We start from the raw sequence: 25,363 nt of genomic DNA on the forward strand, positions 1-25,363 counted from the left end.
AGCATGGGAAGCTTTCACTGGCATAAGATGTCAGTAACTGGTCATATCAGTCTATATTAGCATATTGAAGGCAGTGCAAATCCCAATGTTGGCTCCAGTAGGCATGTCCCTGGCATAATATGGCTGTGCCACTGGCCTATTTAGGCACCACTCTAGCTAATTAATAAATGGCTATTGAAATAGCATTCAGTAACTTTTTAATAAGTGGTTTCACATCCTGTGATGCCAAATGACATCACATCCTGTGACAATCAGGGTCAAAAGGCCATGTGATGTCATGTAGTCATCCCGAGTGAGATGTCACTTCTGGTCTCCCTGGTGTTTTGGTTAATTGCCGTCCTTGCTTGCATCTGTTTGGAAGGCATTTGTTACCAGCAGGTGATATGATATGAACCTACCAGACTACTGATCTCATACACATAGGCTCATGAGACTTGACACCATCCCATGTGGGTAAGGACCAGTACTTAGCATAAATATTGTTGCCTTAGACAGCATTCCAATCTTTTGAAACAAAACTACGCTCTGGAACGGAGAGATATCCGGACCACTGGAGCTGGAGGAATGGATCTGGCTTCATGCTAAGTTTAGGCTAAGAGGAGTTTCAACAGTAATTTTAACGAAGAATTCAGTGCATCTCCTAACCCAAACATGCTATGGGCCTCATTGCAAGTGTGCCGGTTTGGAAAAAATGCCTGTAATTCCAGCTCCAGCATTCTTTCCAGGCTGGCACACTTCAAGTTTGCCGGTGGGGGCCACGGATCTTCCGGCAGGCCTGACAAACCGGTAGATCACGCCCCTACCAGAAAAGAAATGCCTGAATCACTGGCACCATTAATACCGGACCAGTGATTCAGGCAATCCCATCCATGGCGTCCTGTCAGACTCCATGGGAATGGGAAGTTACCGGCTCTCTGCCACTGGTAATATCCCAGTAATACCAGGATATCGGACAGCGGAGACGGCAAGGGCAGTTTGCCGGTATCACGCCTGTAACACCAACGGGATCCCAGCATACCCTTAGTGAGGGTCTTTGTGACCAGAGTCTTTACCCATCTCTTCTTTTCTGGCCATCTTTATCCAAAACTGTGGAAACGCTGGGTGAATCTTTTCTGCTCTGATCCTTGCAGACGTGGCATGGGCATGCTGGGTCATGCTGGGTCCGACATATCACATGTCACATTCGGCTATGACCCACACTGCCCTTTACTCAGGAGGCAGCTTTAGAGATCTGTTAATGATGCTGTTGACCTCAGCTAAGGAACTGTCAATTATCGTGTGCAATTTGGACTAGTGCAATTAATACAAAGAGAAAGGAAATCGTTATTATTTTCCTACAGTAATAACATCGATTATGCTCTGGCGAGTAAACCTGCAGTCATTTATGGGCACTTCAGCGAAATTGTGTGATTTGTATGCACTTAAAATCAATTGCCCTGCGTTATAATGTATATTTCTCTTAATGAACGTCCAGCTTTGGAAAATAACGTTGAATGATATGTATGCACCATAAGGCAGCTCCGGCAAAGGTATCCACTTGCAAGCAATTGCCTGTCAGCAAGGTGTAATATGGCAACCATTCCTACGCCGTAATGTAAGGTATTTTATTTATTAATCTGGGCGATTGGGCTACATATTTCAGTAGTCATAACAAAAATGCAGGCTTTGGTGATGCATTCAGATATTTGCCATTTCAAAAAATTCCAATTCCAATTCATGTGACTCAACCAAAACATACGCATTTTGCTCAGATGCAGAGATCGCAGGTCTCAAGCAGAGAACTTGCTCAAGGCCAAATACCGCCGTCATGACAATGATAGATTATTCACTCCATGCTCAGTGCGGGCATTCCTGCGGCCACACTCGCGGTGCCATTTTGCTGAACCCCACCCTAATTCCTTATTATGTGACCAGCCACTAAGACCTGACTTTTAGTTCAGACAGCACCGATTCAGCGCACCTTCAACAAGCATTGGTAAAGCTGACGGCTGTGGTTTTTGTGTACGCATGGGATGTGCATTTGCCAGGCCCTGCCGTAATGGCAACACCTGGCCGTACGAGGCCGACAGCTGAGCTGGAAAAGGGTATCAGCAACTGGACACTGACATGTCTAGTATTTGCCTACATGATACCAATACATCATCCAAATCTGTTGACGTTGTCGCTGCTTTTACCAAGATTTCAGTGCATGGAACAGGTGGGAGGGCACACTTATTAAATATATATCATGTGGCTGAAGGCACACTTAGTTAAGACAGTGTTTATTACTCGAGGAGCTCATTTACAGATGTAATTATGCATTATGCACTTTCAGAAAACTACTTAAAAATAACCTTAGGTCCAATGCAAAGCTTGATGTTTCCTCGTGATAGAGATAACTCAAAGGGATCCAGAAGGACGTGTCTCCAGCATTAAAGGGCAGGTCGTAGGTTGGAATGACCATAAGGATTAGCATGGCCATGTGCCATCAATGGACGAGTAAATATCCAAATAACACCCACGAGCTATGTGTCTCTCCTCACATTCCATCTTCCTCTAATCTATATCCCAATGCAATAGGTTCAGATTATGGATGGTGCTAAATGGGCCCTAGTAGCCAAAAGTAAAAACGCATCACAACAGTAGAGAGAAGTTCCTTATATTAGGAAATCTAATCGAAAAATATTTTCATTACCAATTGCACATTTTCAGTTGCTGATTCTTTATTCTGGAATGTGGAAAAGGAAAAACTACGTTCCTAACTACTTTTCTAATTCTTGGTTATCAATTATGCTCATAAACATGCTTGCAATTTGTAGGTTTGTATGTTTGAAATCATGTTTTGTTTATTTGAAACTTTGTTCAAAATTGTTTTTAATCATCTTTGTAAATAATGAATTAATCATGAAATAGATTTAATGAATTTGATATAAAAAAATTGTAAAGTTGAGAAATCAGCTAAATCAAAAAAAATAAAAAAATTGCTGATTCATGTCAGGCTTTTAAAGGGTCCACTTGTGCCGGGGCAAACCGCTATCGTCTGCTTTGTGTATTGCCTATCTTCTCATTTTGCAAATTCAAATCAGGTCATTTTTCAGTTGTAACCTTTCTAGGACCACATTTTGTTGATTTTTGGCCTTTTGTGCATTAATACATTACACACATGCAGAATAGGTTACATGTGCACACACCTATACATATATGCACACAGAGACACACACACTCATTAAGCAACTCACATTTTCCCTTTTTTTATTTATTTAAGGTCATGTGTACTTAACTGAAAACTATGTGTTGGAATCAAAATAATATTATACCTCCTATTGCATTGTTTGAATGTGTGTTGGCCTATGCCAAGTTGTCTAAAACATCGTGTAAATAGATTCTGCGGCAAGGTCTTGACCTTAACGAAAACTGTGTAAATCGCCATCTTGGATTTAGCTGCCATTTTAGGTTCTCTTGTAATGTGGAAGTCACCCTGAACACCAAAATGGAGGCCAAATGACATTTCGAGTGAGATTCTGGCCGTTTTGACCTCCGCACACATGAATAAGTAATATGCCTGCAGGCCACTTTTTGGGGTCGCGAACTGAGACCTTGTCCTATCCCTGACCTATGTGTAAATGAACAACTGTATCTGCGGAACTGATCAAAATGCATACATTATGGGATTGACCTGGCAAGGAACCCTAGGCCTGGTCCTAAGAATGGTTAACCCGCGAGGGGGTTGGCCAGAGCAGGATAAAGAGTATAAAAACACGAGTATCCCAATGTACGGTCTCTCTCACTAACGCAGTGAACTCTCGTTGAAGTTTGTTCTGTTACTCTGAGAGCCGAATAGCTATCCGTTTGTCAATTGACTTTTTGGTAACTGTTGTAGCTTTTGAATAAAGCACTTTGTATGTTCTTTGTAACCTGTGTGGTTGTGTTTCCTTTGGGCTTCCCGGCCTCATATCAATTTCTTTGTTTTCACATATGGACTACTATAAAAATGTAATACAATGCACATTAAAATATTAAATAAATGACACAACAATAACAGACATAAACATTGTATTGTTACCCCCACCTGTTAAAAAGGAGAGGACAGATTCCATTTTAATAAGTCAGGTTCCATAATTTGACTTCACACCCATTCCACATCTTTAAAATGACACGCAGACCATTTCATACAACAGGATTTAGCAAAAATCACAGCTTGGTGAGTGAGGCGTGCACACCATTTCCCAAATAAGCACAACTTGCAACTTTGTGATGTTCTCCTTCTATCAATTATGATTCTAATGCCCTTTTAAGGAAGATAGTTTTAGGTGTTGCAGTCTGTCCTGCTTGCCTGGGCCCTTGCACTGCTGGTTTTTCTAGTTGCAGTGTGGGGTTGTTGAGAACCAACACTCCCCTTCTACAAGTAGTTTACCCTTAGTCGGGATTAGGGAATTGCCTGCAGTGTTGTGTAAAACAGCCCCAGTGCTGACCCTCAGGATTCCAATTCCCAGAAAATAAAGTTGCTTGGTGAGTACACCTTGCAACTCTGTGATGTTCTCCATCTAACACTTTTGAGGTGCATGCTCTCTTGATATGATATGATATGATATGTCATTTATAACATGCCTATACACAATTGTGTCAAGGCGCGACGAAGCAAGGGAGGGGGAACAGAGGGAAGACAAAGACAACCATCCTACAAGGCCAGGTGTCATTCAAATCACACAAGTGCATGGGAAGGGGGAAATTGCGGGGGCAAGGTGGAGAAGACAGTGGCGTACATGGGATAATAGAATAAATAAACAATAAGTACAAAGTACAGCCAGCTGGTGGCAAGTGCAAGGGTAAGTGCAGACATCAGGTGTCAAGTGCTGGCAGTGGGACTGTTGGGATACAGAAAACAGTCCCCAAGTGCAGGGGTTGCCAGGAAGGCAGTGCAGGGGTGCGACTAGCGGGGGAGGGGACTTTGGCCCGAGATCAGAGGGTGGCCAGGTAACCAGTGCAGTTTTAGTTTCAGCCAGTAAATTCAGCAGGGCAGACGAGTTGAAAAAGGAGAAGCAAAGAGAAAGGTTTTGAGGTGGAACCAGAGAAGATTCTCCTCAAGTTTCAGGGATGCAGGGAGGCTGTTCCAGAGGGAGGCCCCAGCCGAAGAAAGAGATCTACCACCAACTCGTTGCTTGGAGAAGCAGGGAGGCTGTTCCAGAGGGAGGCCCCAGCCGAAGAAAGAGATCTACCACCAACTCGTTGCTTGGAGAAGCGACTGACCCTGAGGGAGTTGGAGGCGGGTGAGCGAGGAGCTCGAGAAGGAAGAAATTTAGGAAGAGAGAGTTGAAGGTATTCAGGCTCCAGGCCCCAGAAGGCCTTGTGGGCAATGCAGAGGGTTTTGAACGTAATCCTCTCAGCCACTGGGAGCCAGTGCAGAGATTTCAGCCCTGGAGAGATACCATCCCTGGGCTTGAGGCCAAGGACAAGTCTCGCAGTCCTGTTCTGGATGAGTTGCAGAGGGTGGAGAAAAGGTCACAAAAGAGTCCAGAGGAAGGACAGGAAGCATCCAGGTGGATGTGGTTCATGTGCTTTATACCACTTGCACGGCTGGTCTTGATTTCATGGCAGGAAGTTGTTATACAGTCTTGACCGTGTCCGCCGTGTCACGTTAAAGCAAAGGGCAGATTAAACTTGGACAATTATTGAGTGCATCCGATTATCTTGTCTGGGGTGCATTGTCATAACCTAAGGCAATGGGCCTCATTCCGAGATTGGAGGTAGTCATAGCGCTATTAGCGCCATTACTGCCTCCAATAACGGTACAGAATCCACCCTGGTTCAATGGGGACTTACCGGTCTATTCCGACCTTTGTGGGACCGGTAAATCCTCATTGAAAATGGCAATCCCCAATCCCATTTGAGCCCCCATAGGGCTCAATTGGAATGAGGAGGGCGCAAATAACGGCCCGGCGCATGCCAAGGCTGTTATTTGTGCCCTGGTCCCCTAACGGGAACAATAAGGTACGTTTGGTCTGACCAAACATACCTTACGGGTCCCGTTGGGGGACCTCGGAATAGGGCGCAAAGGGATTACTAGCAGCAGTGTCCTTACCGGTGCCCGGTCTCCCTTTGCGCCAGGGTCGGAATGAGGCCCAATATCTCCAAAATGTTGCCACAATTCGTGTCATATCTACGGGCCAATTCACAGAATTCAGCGCATAAGTAGCGAACGCGGCTGGCACAGAGAGGAAGCGTGTGCCAACATGTGCCAGCCGCATGCGCTAAACAGCTTTTTGACGCACTGTGTATTCATGGATTTCCCGAGCCATTTACAGCCGTGGCGCAGCGAACATCCATCAGCGCCAGTTACGCTCCCAAGAACTCCCCCTGTGCCACAAAAACCCATACAAATTTAAAATACGGTGCAAAGCGTCGCGCCAACCCTGGACCAGCACACAACCCCCCTACACCATAATCGCGTGAAAAACAGCACGTACCCCGCACACGGCAGCCAAATCGCATGAAAAGTGCTTACCGAAACCCCTGAATATGCGTACCCCGCTCGCGCCATCCAAATCACGTGAAGAGTGCAGCGTGTGCTGGCAGCCCCTGCGAACACACTCTGCAGGCAGCCCACACCAGAAGGGACCACCCCAACACCCGGGAGCAAGCACACAGGCAGGCCACACCACAAGGGACCACCCCCACAACTAGGAGCATGCACGCAGGCAGCCCACACAACAAGGGACCACCCCAAAACCCAGGAGCATGCCCGCAGGCAGCCCACCCCACGAGGGACCACCCCAACATGTGGGAGCATGCCCGCAGGCAGCCCACACCACAAGCGGCCACCCCAACACCCGGGAGCATGCCCGCAGGCAGCCCACACCATAAGGGGCCACCCCAACACCGGGGACATGCCCGCAGGCAGCCCACACAACAAGGGGACACACCAACACCTGGGAGCATCCCCGCAGGCAGCCCACAAAACAAGGCACCACCCCAACACCCAGGAGCATGCCCGCAGGCAGCCCACACCACCTGGGACCACCCCAACACCCGGGAGCATGCCCACTGGTAGCCCACACCACAAGGGACCACACCATCACCTGTCACCATGGCCGCAGGCAGCCCATATGGTACCATACACCACAGACATGTCCCGACTCTTGTCCCCCACCAGTGATGGCAACCTGCATGCATGCCCCCACTCATGTCCCCGACCCCACCAGTGATGGCAACCGGCAGGCAGGCCCCGATTCATGTCCCCCACCCCACCATTGATGGCAACCTGCAGGCAGGCCCCGACTCATGTCCCCCACCAAACACATTGTCACAACATACAATCATGTAGTAAATGTCCACCCAAATGTCACCCCACAGCGCAAGTCCACACCCATCCATTGTCCCCACCTCCCAGCTCAGACCCCAGTGGCTTGGCATTCACAAAATCACACATGCCTGCACCCAAGGACATGGCCAACATAGGAACACAGCAGTGACACATGACAGAACCAATGACGATTGACACATGCTCCAAACAAATGAGAACAGACAACACTCACATAAGAATGAATGAAAATGTATTATAGAAAACACAAATCACCAAATGAAAATCAAACATTGATGATGGAAAAAAAGAAAATGTAATCAGAAATTAAAAGCAAATTCCAAATGAACATGACAAAAAATAAATAAATGAAATCCAAACACAGGTCCGAGTCCAAATCCACGTTCCAAGAACAAAAGGCAAAGAAAACAAAAACCATTACTCCATGGGAGAAAAATCCAAATAGTGTCCAAAAACTCCAACTATATACAAGCAAACGTATAAGGGTCCATGATTCCAAAAGTCTGAATAAACATCCAAAAGAACCCTATCAAAAAACAACTATATACAAAAGTGGAGCAATGTCCAAGGACTCCAAAGAAAAATACGAAAATAAAGGAAACCCAACACTAATGAATTATTTACAATGGCAGCGGGCACGTCCTACGGCTCACCATTCTTACCAAGTGTTTTGGCCAGGGCATCGTCAAACTCTGAGTTAATGGCCTGGAGGCAGGACTGTGCTCTATCCTCGAGGGCTCGCAGGGATGACGTATCCCATGGCAGCAATCTTTTTACATTGCATTAGATAATTCCTAAAGTAATGTATTAATGTCCTTAGTTCTATGCTTGTATCCTTAGATAATATCATTTTATCACTTCGCACTGTTCAAATTATTCTTCTATATTCTGCTCAGGGTAAGAGTATTCTTGCTAAAGCCCTCTTTCTCATTATGTATTGCCCCCACCCATCTAGTCTGCTGTTTCACTTTCTGCAAGAGGAAGACTGGAAGGCTTTCTACACTCCAATGCCCCCTCCACTCACTTTTTCCTTAATTTACTGGTGTTGCTTTCTCACATGGCTCAAGATATTTAATGATGAGCACCTCGAGACTGCCCTTGGGTGGTAGCGGTGCGTGGTATAAATCAACATAACATATGTAGGATGTACTTACATATCATATATGTCCAACTTATTATCCCCATTGTCTCCCTCAGTACCCTTGCTATTTCAGCTCGATTACCTTACCCGTCTAATACCTCTCAAACTACTCTAGGTAGAGTGGAGTGAAGTAATCTGATAAAGCCATGAGCAAGGGGTTACAACCCATTTCCTCTCACATCAGAAGGTGCATATAGTTATACATGGCATCATCCTAGTTTTGCAAAGTGGTCATCACATATGGCTAGCCCACTGGTTTACTGTGCTTGCCTGTCCCCATTTAACATCCTCAAAAGGAACAAAATCTTGCCGGGAAGCCCATTCCTCTACCTGTCCTTCCAAACACTGTAGTTTCCATCTTGAAGCGAGGAGTAGGAGCATAAACATTTACAATGGAAATGGTTGAGGTCTTTATAGCTACACCTTTGAAAAATATTCTCATATCCATAAAATGTGGAATCGGATCATATAAATCATCCTTAATTACATTAAGATGCTATGCAGGAGGCCACCAGTGGGTGCAGGCGTGATGGCTGCCTGATTGTTCGGCTCCCCTGAAGCCCCGAGAGATTTGTGGAGTAAACTGCGATAAAAGGAACTTTATCCTCCTATAAAGGCTGAATCCAGGTGGGGGAACTCCTGGGGACTCCGGAGATACCTTCCCGAGCCTTGGGGGTGCCTGGGTCCCCGAGATATTTGATTTGGAGCTTCCACGCTCCCCCTCCCCCTCCAGGCCCGTGCCGCGCAAGAGGTGAAGCTCCGTGGCCGGGTCCCTCCTCTCCGCAGATGAGCGCCGCGCCGGGATCAATCTGAGGAATCGACACCCTGCGCCTCTGCCGGCATCACTGAAAGCCCGTGGGAGCCCCTCGGAAACCGGGGCCCTCGTCCACGGGGGCCTCCCCAGACGAGCCCACCTTCGGCTCCCGCGGCGGCTTTTTTGGATGTCAGTACGCCCCGGGCTCCCACGGCCGGACCCCCACCTTCCACACACACATCTGTGTATCTCGACTCGGGCATTGCAGAAGCGTGCCCGGGCCCCTTCCTTTCCTCGCCCCCCAGGCATTAGGGAACATCTTTGCAACAACTACCACAAGGACTCCCCCCGGCTGCTGCCGCGACACAACCCTTAGAGGCCTACACCCAACAGGCCCGGGCCGACGCAGGAGCGTGCCTGGGCCCCTCTGCGACCTTTGAACGCACCCACCGGCCCCACGTTGGAGCAACCATGAGTAGTGGCTGTCGGGGGGGATTGGGGCATGACCCGCCCTTCCTAACCACCACACCTCATCAGAGTCAGCACGAAACTGGGGGCCCGTCTCCCCGAGCCCCGGGGAGAGACCTCGAGGAACCACGAAGATCTAGAGGGGGAGACACCCCATGAGTTGGAAAGAAACCCTGGCAAGATACCAATTCACTCCCCGAAAACAAGAGATGGAGATCAACCCCTCACCTACGCCAACCCCCGACATGAACACCATGCAGAACAATATCCAGACAATCTTAGACAAAATCAGGGGGATGAGAACGGACATGGGAGCCAAGCTGGGGGACCTCACCGCCAAGGTCTCCACGTTGGAGGACAGAATGGAGGGGGTAGAGAATAACCAGGCGTCCACCGTCTTCCTGGAGGCTCAGATGGAGGCAAGGTTTAAAGAGATGCAGCGGCGGGAGGGGGACCTCCACTTCAAAGTGGACGACATGGAAAATTGTGAACGGAGATGTAACCTGCGATTCTTCGGCCTGAGGGAGGTGGAGGGGAGACCCAGACTGGCCCGGAGGGCAAAGTCCAGGAGATCATTAGGATTGTCTTGGGAACTGACTCCGGGGAAACCATCCTGATTGATAGGGTTCATCGAGCTGGCGGAGGCGGTAGGGGCCCACGCTCCGTGCTTGCGAAGTTCCACTATTACAGAGACAAAGCGAAAATACTGCAAAGAGCTAGAACCCTAAGAGAGATACAATTCGACAACTCCAGGGTGGCAATCTACCAGGACCTATCTGCCCTCATGCAACAAATGAGGAAAAAATGCGGTCCAATCACTAGGTGGCTCCAGGAGAAGGGGGTCCGATACCGCTGGGGACACCCATTCTACCTATCCTTCGAGTGGCAAGGGGAAAACTTCCAGCTTGTTACAGAAGAAGACATCCAAAGAGGCATTGAAGAACTGATCGGGGTCCCCCCAGGGCCCTCGGGGGAGAACGGCGGACCCGACAGAGACCCGAGCCGGGCCCCACGGGGCCCTGACTTCAGCCAGGGGAAACACAAAGTGAAGGGCACCCGGAAATTCAGTAAAACCAGGCACCCCTCGGAGGGACGTGGAGGACCCGCATGATTATGGGACAGAGGAGAAAAGAAAAGGAACGCAGTGCCGATCTGTTGTGGTTCACTCGCTCACTCACCCCCCGCGGCCGCCGGCGAATTGAGGAGAAACATTTGTTCCACTTTTGCAGATACCAAGGCACGCACGATGGATCTGAGTGATTGAGAGGAAGGGGAGAAAGTTAAGAAATGTGATGTTGTTGTGTTGTATTGCATTGGACCGCAGGGTCCTCATGGGCCTCTCCATGTTTGGGGGCGATTTATGTTGTATTGTGATGTTGCCACGGTTGGCGAGGCCTATGCCGAAATTGAGGGTTTAAGGTTTCGGGTCCCACCTGTCTGAAACACGGAGTGGTGTTGTTCTCGGTTGTTGGAGGGTGGCCAGGTGCATCCACCCAAGACCTTTGAAGACCCCCCCAACTCACACTGGAAGCTAGTTCACGGTTGGACCCAGCCCCTATGAGACACGCAGCGGGAGTGGAGGGGACTGGGGTGGGGATGGTCCTGTTGAGGGATTGGACTCCGACTAAACCTGTGAAATGTTCTTATAGGTATAACTGGGAGGGTACGATCCACACTATTTATCTCTCGGGGCCCAGGCAGTGGCCCTGGTGGTTCGTTCACTAAACCCGATGTATGTCGGGCGATGGAGACGGACGCCTACCAAAATGGGTAAGGGAAATTGGGAACCGGGGGGGGAAAGAAATGGGGAATGCCATGCCATGGTTCTGGGGCTCAAGTCAACAGATGATAACGGGGGCACTCACTGAGGCTTCACAGGGCAAGGATAGCGACGACCATGGTTGAAGGTCGGATCGGTACGCTCAACGTTAAGGGTCTCAACTCGCAAAACAAGCGGTCTCTCGCAAGTAACTTATTCCGCAAACAGAAATTACTGGCCCCCTTCCTACAAGAAACCCACTATAGAAGGGGGGCCGAGTCAACGATCAAAGGAAAGGAGATAGGCAGAAACTTCTGGGCCTCGCACAAATCCTCTAAGAAGGAGGGAGTGGGTATCCTCTTGGGTAAATCGCTGCATCTCACTGATGTAGAGACGAAAAGGGGCTTTGGAGGCAGATTTCTTGTGATCAAGGGGTTAGCCCAGGGCGCACGAGTCACACTAGCCACAATATATACGCCCAACGCCGGCCAAGTCAAGTTTATCCGCAAGGTTCTTGGGGTCATGGACGGGTGGGCTGAGGGAGCCACAATCCTGGGCGGAGACTTCAATCTCATTACAGACCCCCATCTTGACTGGTAGTCGGCCAAAGGGACGGGACCAAAAGCCCCCACAAAAGATAATCTCGCCTTGAGGGACCTCCTACAAGAGTACTACTGGGTTGATGTATGGCGCAAATGCTGGCAAACCACTGGGGGTTACACGTTCTTCTCCCCTCCCCACCAAACATATACTAGAATTGACTTGCTGCTGGTTTCGGAGGAGGGAGGGGGAGAGGTTGGAAACCCTACGGTTGAATCTGTGACCTGGTCAGATCATGAGCTCCTCGTTATGGAATGGCAGTTGCAAGCCACCGTGAAATCACGTAGGTGGCGCTGTAACGATACCCTCATGAGGGACCAGGTGTTTAGGGAATTCCTTAGGAACGAAATAAAAGCCTTCTTCTTATCGAACGACACAGGGGAAGTCCCAGTGGTTTCAGTCTGGGAGGCAGCGAATGCCACCTTCAGGGGCCTCCTTATGGCAGAAGGTTCGAGCAAGAAGCGAGAGAGGGCCCTGATAGAATCCAGACTCCGGGAAGACCTGCGGGCCATGAGGGCACAGCTCACCAAGGGAAACATAGACCGCGAAAACCTCCTGAGTGAAATGAGAGAGAAGAGACAAGCTCTGAATACAATCCTGATTGGATAGGTAGTTAAAAAAATGAGATACACGAAGCAGAGATACTATGAGAGGGGCGACAGGGTTGGAACTCTTCTGGCACATAGGCTGAGGGGAAACAGGGCGGACAGACACATAGGAAAGGTAAAGGACGGGGCGGGTAACACCCAGATAAAAACTGAACACATAGCCGAATCATTCGCAGCCTTCTATAGGGCCCTCTACACTAAACAAGAGGGTGAATCACTGGATGAAATTCGAAAATATCTTGAAAACCACCTCCTACCCAAGCTCACAGACCTAGAGAGAGAGAGACACTGGACAAGGAGATAACGGAGGAGGAGGTGGAAGAGGCCATCAAAAAGCTTAAAATAGGCAAGACCCCGGGGGAAGATGGGTACACAGCGGATTTCTATAAAATATTCCAGTACGAACTAACCCAACCACTGACCAAATTATTTAACCAAATCAAAACCTTAGAAACCATTCCACCGACATTCCTGCAGGCCATAATCACAGTTATCCCTAAGCCGGGCAGAGACCCAGCGGAGTGTGGCTCATATAGGCCCATCTCGCTCCTGAACACAGACGCCAAGATCTTCACCAAGATCCTGGCGACACGTCTAGAAAAGTGTCTCCCCCGGCTGATCCATCCCGATCAGGTAGGCTTTGTAGTAAATAGACAGGGAGCAGATAGCATGCGCAAAACCCTGCACATACTGAGCTAAAATGGAGTGAAATCTGACGGTGCCCTTCTCCTGTCTCTAGACGCGGAGAAGGCATTTGACAGGGTGAGCTGGGCCTTCATGGGGGGGGGTTCTGTCGTCCTTGGGGATGGGCCCAGGTGGCGGGGATGGATGACGGCTCTTTACTCCCGCCCTTCCGCTAAAGTGGTGGTCAATGGAAGAGAGTCAGAGTCCTTTCCTTTAGAGACAGGCACAAGATAGGGATGCCCATTGCCTCCTCTCATATACGCCCTGGTGATGGAACCTTGGGCTATAGCAATCAGGACCAACGATCAGATCCAGGGTGTTAAAATAGGGGGAACTGACTACAAAATAACCCTGTTTGCCGACAATGTCCTCCTGTACCTCTCTAAACCATTCCAATCTGTCCCAGAGGTGTTAAATAGTCTAGAGCGATATGGTTACCTGGCAGGCTACAAGGTCAATGTGGATAAATCAGTGGCTTTCCCGGCAGGCCAGCTCAACGAGACCGAGAGACAATACATCGATAACCTTCCGTTTTGTAAACAAACGGAGGGACTCTCTCACCTGGGGATCCAAATTCCATCAGATCTATGGGATCTCTTTAAGGTAAACTACCCGCCCTTATGGAGGTCGATCAAACACGACCTGGGACGCTAGTCAAAATCCGGCCTCTCATGGATGGCTCGCCTCAACTCCATCAAAATGGTAATCCTCCCCAAATTCTTATATCTGTTCCAAATGCTGCCAACCCAGATACCGAACCCATTTCTCCTGGAGATCAAGCGGGCCCTTCTCCGTTATCTATGGGCTGGTAAATCCAATAGAATTGCCTACGACACTCTCATAAGACCCAAAGATGAGGGTGGAGTTAATTTCCCCGATCTAAACACCTATTATAAGGCGTCACAATTGCGCATCCTTGTTGACCATTTGATGACTGGCCCAAAGAAACAATGGGTAACATTGGATAGCACACTCTTCTCGCCGGTCACATTGGTCGAGTGGCTATGGGTCCCCAAGACATCCATTCCAAGAAGGGTTTTGAAACATCCAGTGTTGGGAGTGCTGTGGTCCATTTGGAAGGAAGGGGGTTACCTAAGATGGCTCACAACGTGGCCCTCACCTTTGAGCTGCATCTGGGCTCTGCCACTTTGGGAAGGGATCAACGAACCACTAGCCTTCCAGCAATGGTACGAGGTGGGTCTTTGTAGGGCCGGACAGCTTTGGGTGGATGGGGTGTTTATTTCTCTTGGTGACTTGAAGGATGCCCTGGGCCTCCCTAACCTCTCCCCCTTTCGATATCTACAGCTCAAGGGTGCCCTTACCGAGAGCAGATGGGGAGACACACTTAGGTGCGACCTAACCGATTTTGAGAAATTCCTCATAACACACAAAGGTACCAAGGGGGTGATATCGCGGCTTTATAGCTTTTTGCTGTTCTCTACCCCACGGGACCCCCCATCTTCCCAAGTACAATGGGGGAATGACCTAGGCACCCCCATAACAGAAAAAAGATGGACCAAGATCTGTAGGCAGGCACACCGTTCCACAACTGCACCCCAATACCGCCACCAGGCCCTGAAGTTGATACACAGATGGCACTACCCCCCACAGAGGATAGCCAGAATGAGAAAAGGTTACGATCCCCACTGTTGGAAATGCCATGTTGAAAAGGGGGACTATGTCCATATGTGGTGGAAGTGCCAGGTGGCACAAACCTACTGGAGTGAGGCCCTGTCATGGATCAGAGGAGTAGACGGAATGGTGAGAACTCTGTCCCCCTGGCTGGTGCTGTTCGGTATTGAGGTTGAGGGGGGCCCCAAGGTGAACCACGACCATATGTTGCAGGTCATGCTAGTCGCGGATAGATGCTGCTGGGCCCAAAAATGGAAATCACCCCGGCCTCCTGGGGAGGAGGAGTGGGTAGCGAAAACACGGGCAATCTACGATATGGAGTATTTGACCCACCTGATCGATGAATCCAAATCTAACATCGAGGCCCTATGGCTGCCATTTTTTGATAAATATGGGAAAATGGCCTGAGGCATGAGTAAACATCTCAGACGTTCTCTTGATGGGAAAAATACTATCGGGGCAACCCCTTTGGAGTGGGAGGAGATCAATTGTTACAGGAAATGTGACTTTTATATGTTGGACCTTGTTTTTTGAGCACCGTCTCTCTTTCGGAAGCAACCCTATGCTCGCATTGCATCCTCAGATGATGTGCTGGACCCTGTTGTTGTTATCGACCATTAAACCATGGCATGGGATGGGGAGGGGGTGTGGGAGGTGGGGGGGGGAGTTGTGACCTCACTTTGATATATATTAATGCTTGCATTATTTTTTGAATGATGTCATAATTGTAAAACTCCAATAAAACCAAATTTTCAAAAAAGATGCTTTGCAAGGACCATGGTCATGTCCCTTTTTGGATGGCCCCATTACTCTTTTTCCCCACTTAGCAAGCCCTGCCCACTTGGTGCCTTCCTGGTTGCCGCTCTTTTTCCCCACTTAGCAAGTCAAACCCATCTGGTGCCTTCCTGGTTGCTGCTCTTTTTCTCTACTTAAGGAGGCCTCCAGCCTCTTTTCCTTTGCAGATGGGGAGCAGGTGCAAGTGCATCTTGGTCATCTGGCCAAAGCCCTGCAAACATTCTTAGACCTGTCTCTTCCTTCCCGCTCTCAACTTTTATATCGACCGCGTCTCTCGCCCGGTCGTCCGAAGCGAAGGGCAGTTGAAGAAAAGGGCAATTTCTGTTTGCACCTATTCGGACCAGGAGGATCCAGGGCCCAAACCCTTGCTCAGACAGCAGGTAAGGCTGCACCAACATGTGTTTACACCCTCTGTCCCAACAGGCCATCCCCACCCATCTGGTCCCCCATGATGTTCCCTTGTGCACCCACTTCTCGCACACAGGTGTTGCCTGGTTTGCTGGATTCTTCTACCCTGCTCCCCCTGACCCCCTCCAGCCTACTTCTGCAGGAGTCTGTCCTGATACATTCTGGTTTCACCATCACCGACTTGTGGCCAATGCTGGATTTGACTTTTATGGACTTCATTGATTCATGGTGCGTCACCCTTTTTAATGGTGGCCCTGAAACATGCTTTCCCATCTTCATCTTGTATCCAGGCTTGCAACCATATGTGTTACTACTGACTTCTGCAATTGTATGCACTCTCCCCTCTTGCTTCCCCACTGTTTTTGACTGCTTACCCTCTGTTCTCTCCTCCTTTTCCTATCTCCTCCACTTCTCCCCTTACTTTCTTCTATGCACTTACTCTATCAGAATTGTCCCTGGATCTAGTATAATAGCAACCTCATCTGTCTCCTCCCCACCCCTTACTTGTTACCCCCGCCACCCTCCAGCACTATCTGAAATGTCATCAGGCCTAGTACGATAGTCACTTGTTTTGTTCTTCCACTCCCTTTCTGCACCCCTCTCCCTCACCTTTTGTTTTCTCTGGCTCTGCCAGAAATGTCGTCAGGCCTAGCACGGTAATCACCTGTCTGTTTCCATTTCATTTCCACACTTCACCTCCCTTCCTTATCTTTGTCTTAGCTCTTGCACTATCTGAAATGTCGTCAGGATGAGTATGATAGTTAATTTCACATCCTTACTGTTCATGGCCTGTAAGAATGTCATTGTATTTTCCCTTGTTCCCTCCCTTGCATTGAAGCACTTTGAAACATTGTGTATAGGTGCTATATAAATAAACTATCATATCATATCATGACTATGAAAAAATGTGAAGTGAAGCTGTCAAATTTGCAATGCTGTGTAGTCTATGGTTCCTGTAACATATTGATTCTGCAAGACTAATATATTGGAGAGATCATTACAATGCTTTTGGATCCCCAAAATGTTCCAGGCAAGTATGGACTTCGTAATCTGTTTTTTCGGGAAGGGGTCCTATACTTTTACTTCTCACACCACAATGAATTCTAATGTCCTAGCTTTTCCTTCTACAAAATTGAACCACACATTACATTGCGGCCTACTTTGCACAAATCAAAATTACAACATTTTACTTTTGCCAAATACACATCCAAGCCTATGAGTCTAATGAACTCTTGGCCCTCAGCTATCAGTTTAACAAAAAAAAGAGGAGAGAAAATGTCCTTCTGATTTAGGACTTATATTTACACCCTCGCTTTCCATCGGGTTTACCAATGTTATTTTATTTATTTATTTCCTTGATTTAATCAAATTAATGATTTTTACAAAACATAGTTGAAGAAGAACGATAGAATGTAGTTCATAAAGACAAAATAGCCTTTAGAGTTTGAGTGGTCGCAATTGTCCAGGTATTTCTTTCTCCGCTCATTAAGCGATTCCACCAGAATTCTTCTTCCCTGGTGTAAGATGCCAAAAGATGTTGCTGCAGGTATTTTTCGCCAATTTCTGGTGGACCTGGACAATTTAGAAGCAGGTGGCGTATAGTTTCAACTATTGTGGAGTCCTTACAGAAACGACATGTATCTGAGTCACTCAGTCCTCTTCGTTTCAGAATCTCGTTGGTCTGCAGTAAGTTTAAGCGTGCTTTCAGGAACAGGTTTCTAGCTGCTTTGCTAGGAAACTTGCTCAGATAGTTGGGAACAATGTTAAGTCTACTTTGGTAGGGTGGAAGATGATTAACTGATTTCGCTTTTTCTGCATAATCCAAAGTCTTTATCCAGTCATACTCGGCTATTTTCCTTTTTATTTTTAGAGGGTTCCGGATAAGCTCTTGTTCCGAGGAATGAATTTCCACTAATGTTACTTTTCGTGCTGTTTCCCAGGATTTTAGCACCGGACAGCGTGCTGCTTGGACTTCGGTGCGAATCGTGGCTGGCAGGTAAGGACAGTCAGGAAGTAGCATTTTTCTGTAAAGCATCATGAATTTGGTCTCCACAGTCCCTTGCAGTGAGAGTAGACCCAATTCCCTTCTAATTAGAGGCGCCGATGTTGATTTTGGCAGACCCAAAACCGTGCGCCAAAAGTACCCCTCTAGCTTCAGCCACTGCTGAGGGGGCGTGTGAGGAAGAGCATCCACTGTATAGGTGAGTGATGGAACCACCTTTGAATGGTAGAATTTGATCGCTGGCAGTAAGGAAAAGTGTCCATACTTCTTGTCCAGTGCACGAGATTGTGCAGCTAATTTTTTTACTTTGTCGACCAAGCAAGTCTGGAAGGTTGCGTTTACACTGGAGCTGTCCAAAGTTACTCCTAGGTATTTAATACTTGATACTTTATCGAGCGCCACACCTTCCAGATACCAGGAGAATTTCTCTTGTGCCCGTTTGGGTTTTCCCATCGTCAAAATTTTGGTCTTCGAGACGTTGATGGTTAAGTTGTTTCCACGAACGTAAACAGCCAGATTTTCAAGCTGACGCTGAAGGCCAATTGGGGTCATATCCATTAGGATTAAGTCATCTGCATAAAGTAACCTTGTGGTTTTGCAGTTTCCCAATGACGGCGGAAAGGAGCGAATAGATTGTTCGGAGTCCTTGAAGTCACTGAGGTAGGTGATAAAAAGTGCAGGAGCTAGCGGACATCCCTGCTTTACTCCTCTGCCAACTGAAATTTCTGACGATAGCAAGCCTGCTTGGTTTAACCTCACGCGGAGCTTAGTGTCCGTATGTAGTGCCTGGATTGGTTGAAGTAGTTCTGCTGGACAGTTCCACTGGGACAGTTTCCTCCACCAATTAGCTCTATTAACTTGGTCAAAGGCTTGCGCCAAGTCAATAAAGGCCAGGAACACTCTCGGGCCTCCTGCTAGCACCTTGCTTTTTAACACACTGAGAAACATTATGTTTATGGATGTACCGTTGTTCTTGGTAAAACCCGTTTGAAACGGGTCAGCACGATCTGTATCTTTGAACCATCGGTGGAATTGCTGGAGTAATAGGGAACCGAACACCTTTCCAACCGTGTCCAGAAGGGCTATAGGATGATAGTTCTTGGGATCTTCTTTACATCCTTTTTTGAAAATAGGCACCACTATTGATGTTGTCCATGAAAGCGGAATTTGTCTGGCCTGTTTGCATCGTTTGAAGATCTCACTAATCAGTGCAGACCATTCCTTCGGGAATTGTTTTAGATCAAGATTTGTGATGCCATCTGGTCCAGGGGCTCTCGATGGTTTAAGCCTGAGAAGCATTTTAGTGATCTCTGTTTCGTTGCTCAGATCAGCCCACGGTTCCAATTTTGTACTTGGCAGCGATGTCCCCGAGTGTGTAGGCGTCTGAAAAAGATTGGAATAAAATTTTATCCAGTCAGCTTCACAAATCGGGTTTGTTAGCGAATCGCCGGGAGGAGAGAGCTTAGATCTGATCAATGACCAGAACTCTCTGGGGTGATGACCACAAACCAGTTTCAACATGGCTTCCGCATCGTGTTGGTAAAGGTTGCTCCGATGTTGTCTAATCCATGTTTTATAGGTTCTCTGCACCTGTATGAAGGTCGCCTGGTTTTCTAATGTCGGAAATGCTCTCAGCTTTCTTTTTGCTTGTCTCAATTGACGCCTTTTTAGGACCAGTTCTTTATTGTATTCGTGTGAGGCGGTTTTGTTGTGCCGTCCCGGGCCATTGGGCTTTGATCTGAAAGGTAACAAAAGCGGTTGATAATCTGGTAATTGCAGAACCTTCTGTTGGTTTTGTTCTTTAACTGTACTTGCGTATTGCGACTTTATCGTAGAAATGGCAGCTGCTGACAGTTTTAAACGGGTTTGTTGATTGTTCGCCTCAACAGGAGCAGGCGTAATTAGGTTATGCGTTGAACTCGTCTTCCACTTCAACACCAACAAGTTATGATCACTCGCCACTGACTTTAATACTTCAAACGATGTAGTGAAAGTGGCCGGATACCTACTGATGAAAATGTGGTCAATATCCGCGTGCGAGTTGCCTCTTTCCCAGGTAGGTGGCCGCCCTTGTCTAGAGAAAAGGTCCTCTGCACACAGCAGATCACAAGTTGACATTAGAGCTAACCTCTTTTCTCCACGTTTGTTTCTAAGAGCTGAGCCAAGAGGCTGGGGGTGCCCTGCTGCTTCAAGCGGCATCCATGTAGCATTTAAGTCTCCACAAATGACCAGTAATGCCTCTGGATTATTCACCAGGGATTCATTGATGGTTTCTCTGGTCAGGGCAATGAAGGAAACGTCACTCAGAGCTGCCGGATTCCAAAAGAAGTTAATGATAATTAAGGGCTGTTTCTTGAATTTGCCCTTTTCCTCCTTGCAAGTCATCCAGCTGACTTCCGTGGCCAACAGGTAAGTAGAAGAACTTAGAGTTTTCTTTAGTTGTAGTCCTGAGCCGCACCGAATGGCCGTGATAAGGCCCGATGAAGGGCGTCCGAAGGTCCCTTTTATCGCTGGAGCACAAACCAAGTCGTAGCCGTCAATGTATGGACGTTCCATCTTCCAAGTCTCTTGTAGACATATTATGTCCAAGCACCCCAAGTTTACATCTCCCTTTTCCATCAGATGCTGGAAACCATGTGTGTTCCATGACCCCAGGGACAGAAATTCTTTTCCCGGTGTTTGTTTTATGGAGAGGGGTGCAGAGAAATGACTGGCGAGTTGCTATTTGGTCTTATTCTGCGTGAGTGCCTTTGGCAGCCATGCCCAAAGTTGTGACAAAGGGGCCTGTTTGGGGGGGTCCTTCGTACCAAGGCCCTCCTCACCGGCAGGTTGAGTTATTGTCCGTTGAATTTTAGCCATAGGGCCACAAGGGCGTCTTCCTATTTTCAGCGGGTCCTGGAAAACAGCTTCCTCTCTTATTGCTTCCTCCAAAGGTTGTTGACTAGTAGTTTTGCGGCGGTTGGTCTGCGGCACATCTGCAATTTGATCCTCAGAGGTTAGTTCGATAAAGCGAACCTGTCGCTCAGAACCTCTCTCCTCCAAAACTCTTTTCGTCAATTTCAGTTTGGTGCTCGAATTTTCAGAGTGTGGAGATTTAATTTGTCCCCGCTGTTCGAATGATTCACCACGTACAGCAGAGGATGCCCCTTCTTCGAGTTCAAACAGATCGAATCCCAGCTTTAGAAGGTATTCAGCTGCCTCTGCTATTCTGATTTTCGCCCAGTTAGTATGAACGTGGAGGTAGGCACTCGCGTTTTACCTTGATGGAATGGTTCCACTCTAGCTAAGTCCTTTGTTTCGACATTTCGAAGCGACGGCACACATTTGAGAAGTTGTAACAGGAATCCTCTATTCAGTATCACATATTTGTTGTTATCCGGTAATTGTTCAATCAAAAAATTGCGTTTAGTTTTGGGGGCCTGCGCTCCAGACCTTGGGGGACTCGCATAGCGGGTGTACTGTCCTTCGTCTTTCCAGCACAGTCGTCCTTGTGCCTTGTTTCCATTTTGCTGTTCAAGGCATTGATGTAACCTTCCAGGAAAATCAGATGGCTTTTCATCATGGCTGTAATAGACGTATGGTCTTTCAGCGAGTCATTTATCGACTTGTACAGTTTGCAGAAGGGCGCCATCGCCAACGTTACTGTAGACATTATTAATCTTAAGTCTGTCTTTTTAGGCGAGGAGTCCTTGGATGGATTCCCTGTGAGTTCACTGGAACGTCGATTTCTCGTTGGACTGGGAACCGTTTGGGAACTAGAATTGTGGGTCCCCACTCTGGAAATCACTGGAGTCCTTGGAGCGTCAAGAGTGGATCTCTCCCCTTGTCTAAGGGGGTTACGGGGGTCCCAGGCTTGAGCTGTCAAGGAGGTCTGCCCGGACTCCCGGTTTGGCCGGGTAACCCCCAACGATGATCCTAGGTCCGGAGTTTTAGGCACAAGGCCGTAGGCGTCCAGGTCTTTTGGGTGAATCTCAGATGTAGACAGTGACTGCTCAAGCTGGTGATCCTCCATGTCGCTTTCTACCACGATGGAATTTGTCGGAGGACAATACCACTCCTTGTTTTGCGAGGAGTCCTTGGGTGTGTGACATATAAACCCTGCTTTCAGGGACGAAGTCACAGGTTCCCTGGAATCAAAGTTCATGGCTAAGAGAGGCCTTTTAGCCGTAGCCAATGACTTTGGTCGTGGCCAATTTGTCGCTACTTCCGAGTGATTTGGTGAAATTGAGGGCTGACTTGGAGGGGGAGGTAGAGCAATACTTGGAGATCCAAAATGCCACCTAATTTTGGCATCGGGGGCTGTGCTAGAAAAAGAAAAACACACCGGTTTAAGCGAGAATACTGGACTCGCGTCGTTAGATTGCTCTGATGTTGTGGCCGGGGTTTGGTCCGTGACGACTCTCAGGATCTCAGCATCCGAGATTTCTTCAGAAGTCAGGGGTTTCTTTTTTAAAAAGTTGGCAAAGAATCTGTTGTTAGTAGGCAATATAGGCGGTTGATTTGGAGGCCTGTCAGAGGCGTTTGTAAGTTTTTGACGCTTTGGTATCTGGGCTTTCAACCCCAGCTTTGGCCGCTGATGAGCGGATCGTTTCCTACGCGACGGGCCTCCCTTTTTCTTATGGTGGACAGCATTTGCAGAAATATGAAAAGGTTTGGTGTGAATGTCCTTGATCGTCACTTCCCTTTGGGTAACTGGTGATACGAGGTCCAAATGAGCAGAGGCGGTGTACTGTTCCCCCTCTGTCCGCTCAGACCGTGATGGAGCTGCTCCGGTCACCGCGGCACAGGGCTCCAGAGGAACGTGGTGCAGGATAGGGGCCCGAATGGGGCCATTGGAGGCTAAGAGGTCTGTCTCCCTCATTTGCAAGTTTTTCTGGGGCTCCTGCCCGTCTTGATCGTTGCACCCCGCTGCCCCAAGAGGAATTGGAGTTGTCAATACTGGACCAAACCCCGGGGACAAACAGACGAGAGGTCTGAGCGGGACACTCTCCCCCCCCCACCGCCCACTGATACCACCTCACCTGGGGCGAGCGGCGTTTCCTCTCCTCCGAGGGGCCGCGCTGCACTCGCGTCGCTTGGCGGGGGACAGCAGGTAGAAGGTGGGAGCTCCGTCCGGATCACAGGATTGCTGGAGGTAGGAGACTCCACGGCGTCCCTCAAGAGTGTTTCCGGATCCAGTTCAGGTACCAGTCCAGGTTCCGTGTTTACTCGCATCGGCGCAAGGGGGTCCATCTCTTTATCCAGCTGAGAGAGAAGCGTCATGGTAGTTTTGGCGCTACGTAACCGAGGACCAAGAGTCTCAGATTTTTTGGCAGACACCAAGGTGTGCGAGGCGCTGTTTTTCCTACTGGCAGGTCGCGCTGCCCTAGCTGCCATAGACTGCAGAGACTGCCACTCTGCAGCCACTCCAATGTTATTTAACTTGAAGTCATTACCTTTAAATGTGGGACTGTGTTCAGGAGAGCCAGGGTGCAAGAGAGTTTCAGATGCTAATCTGGGTCATTTGGGAATATGGTAGTAATTACCAGTGATGCTCTCTTTGTATTTGGATCAAATTGTGTTATATCTATTTCTTGCACTACTACATCCTGCTTAAATACACCAGTAAAATATTTGTGGAGAGTATAACTGCCACCTCCCACCTGATTATTAACCTCTCGTATTCTGTCCCCTGTCAGTCCCTAGACTTGCTTCGAGCATTGCAGTTGTACTATTTTCATTGGTAAAAGCTGTTACCCTCTGTTTTCTCACAAAAGTATGATCATGTATTGCAAATGTAGCCCAGTCACTGCCACACCCCTTTCTTCTTCTGGTTTTCTCCAGAGGTGTCTAATGTCATTGAGCCCATTCACCTGTGAAAGTATTTTTGTACCCACTTCTTACTTAACTTTTCTATATTTTGAAGTGCACAAATTAACTGACTCTCTACTATAATCTCATTTAACAATTTGTCAGAAGGTTCCCTTTCATATAGCTGTGCGATCGGCGCCATGTCTTCCACTTCTATGCATTTATTGTTGGAAATGTGCAGGTTTTTTTCTTCTACTTTCTATTTTTATTAGTTTTTTCTTTATACTATCCATTGCCGGGATGTGATATTTATTAGAGAGTCTTTCCACTTTATGCTAGAAACATGACACATATGACTCTGGGACACCTCCTGCCCTTCAGAGTGTTCAAAAAGGGTGTATTCCTCCCCTACAAATTCCTTCAGCCCATTGTTCTTTGGGGGCTACTTGAATTTCTTTTTGCAACAATACCACCATTGGTCCTGCTTCATCACGTATACTCACAGCTAACAGGGATGCCCGGGGATCCCTCCATCTTGGATTGTGTCTAGGATATGCTCTTCCCTTGGTCGTATTTTCTTTTAATACCACTTAGGATGCACTGGTTGAAGGGACATTACATTTCTCAACCTTAAACTGAATAAAATGTAACACATTCTTATGCTCTTTCCTTGGTCGTATTTTCTTTTGATATCACTTAGGATGCACTGGTTGAAGGGACATTACATTTCTGAACCTTAAACTGAATAAAATCTAACAAATTCATATGACACACTAATGTAACTTTCAGATGTTCAGACACATTTATCAGGGAGGTTAATACCAAATGTCAAAACTTTCAACTAAAGGATGGAAAACTCCCCATTGTCTTCAAGAGGGGGCCCATCACTCCCATTTTCATTATAGGTCAGCCGTTCAGGAGGCGAATTGCCACCAAACATTAAACTATCTCTTCTTGATACTTCTCACTCACCAACCGGGAGAATTACAGTAGTCCTTGCTCTATCCATATCATGTCACATGACTTGTCATCAATAGATACATTGCAATTATCAATTGTCACATTGCAATTATCAATCGTCATCTCGCATGTGCACCATTCTTACATTTCAGTATGCCCTCTAATTACGATGGATTCCAGAGGCACCTGGGAGGATTAGAGTGCAGGTTGTGGGTTCAATGTAATAATGTCCTCAGCTTTGGAGACAATCTCCTCTAACATCTAATCCCTATTGATTCAGTTGATTAGCCAATTACTATCTCTTCCCTGATGAACATGTATGCCTAGCTGCATCCCTTGAATGCACCCTGTGATCATACTATTTTAGGACATCATATTACATTTTAGTATGTTTTAATAATGCAAAATCTAATTCACTGGAAATTGCGACCATTCCCAAATCAGGCAAGCACAATTTCTTTTTAT

This window comes from Ambystoma mexicanum, chromosome 7q, assembly GCF_040938575.1.
Source record: "Ambystoma mexicanum isolate Mex_15411 chromosome 7q, UKY_AmexF1_1, whole genome shotgun sequence".
NCBI classification, from domain to species: Eukaryota; Metazoa; Chordata; class Amphibia; order Caudata; family Ambystomatidae; genus Ambystoma; species Ambystoma mexicanum.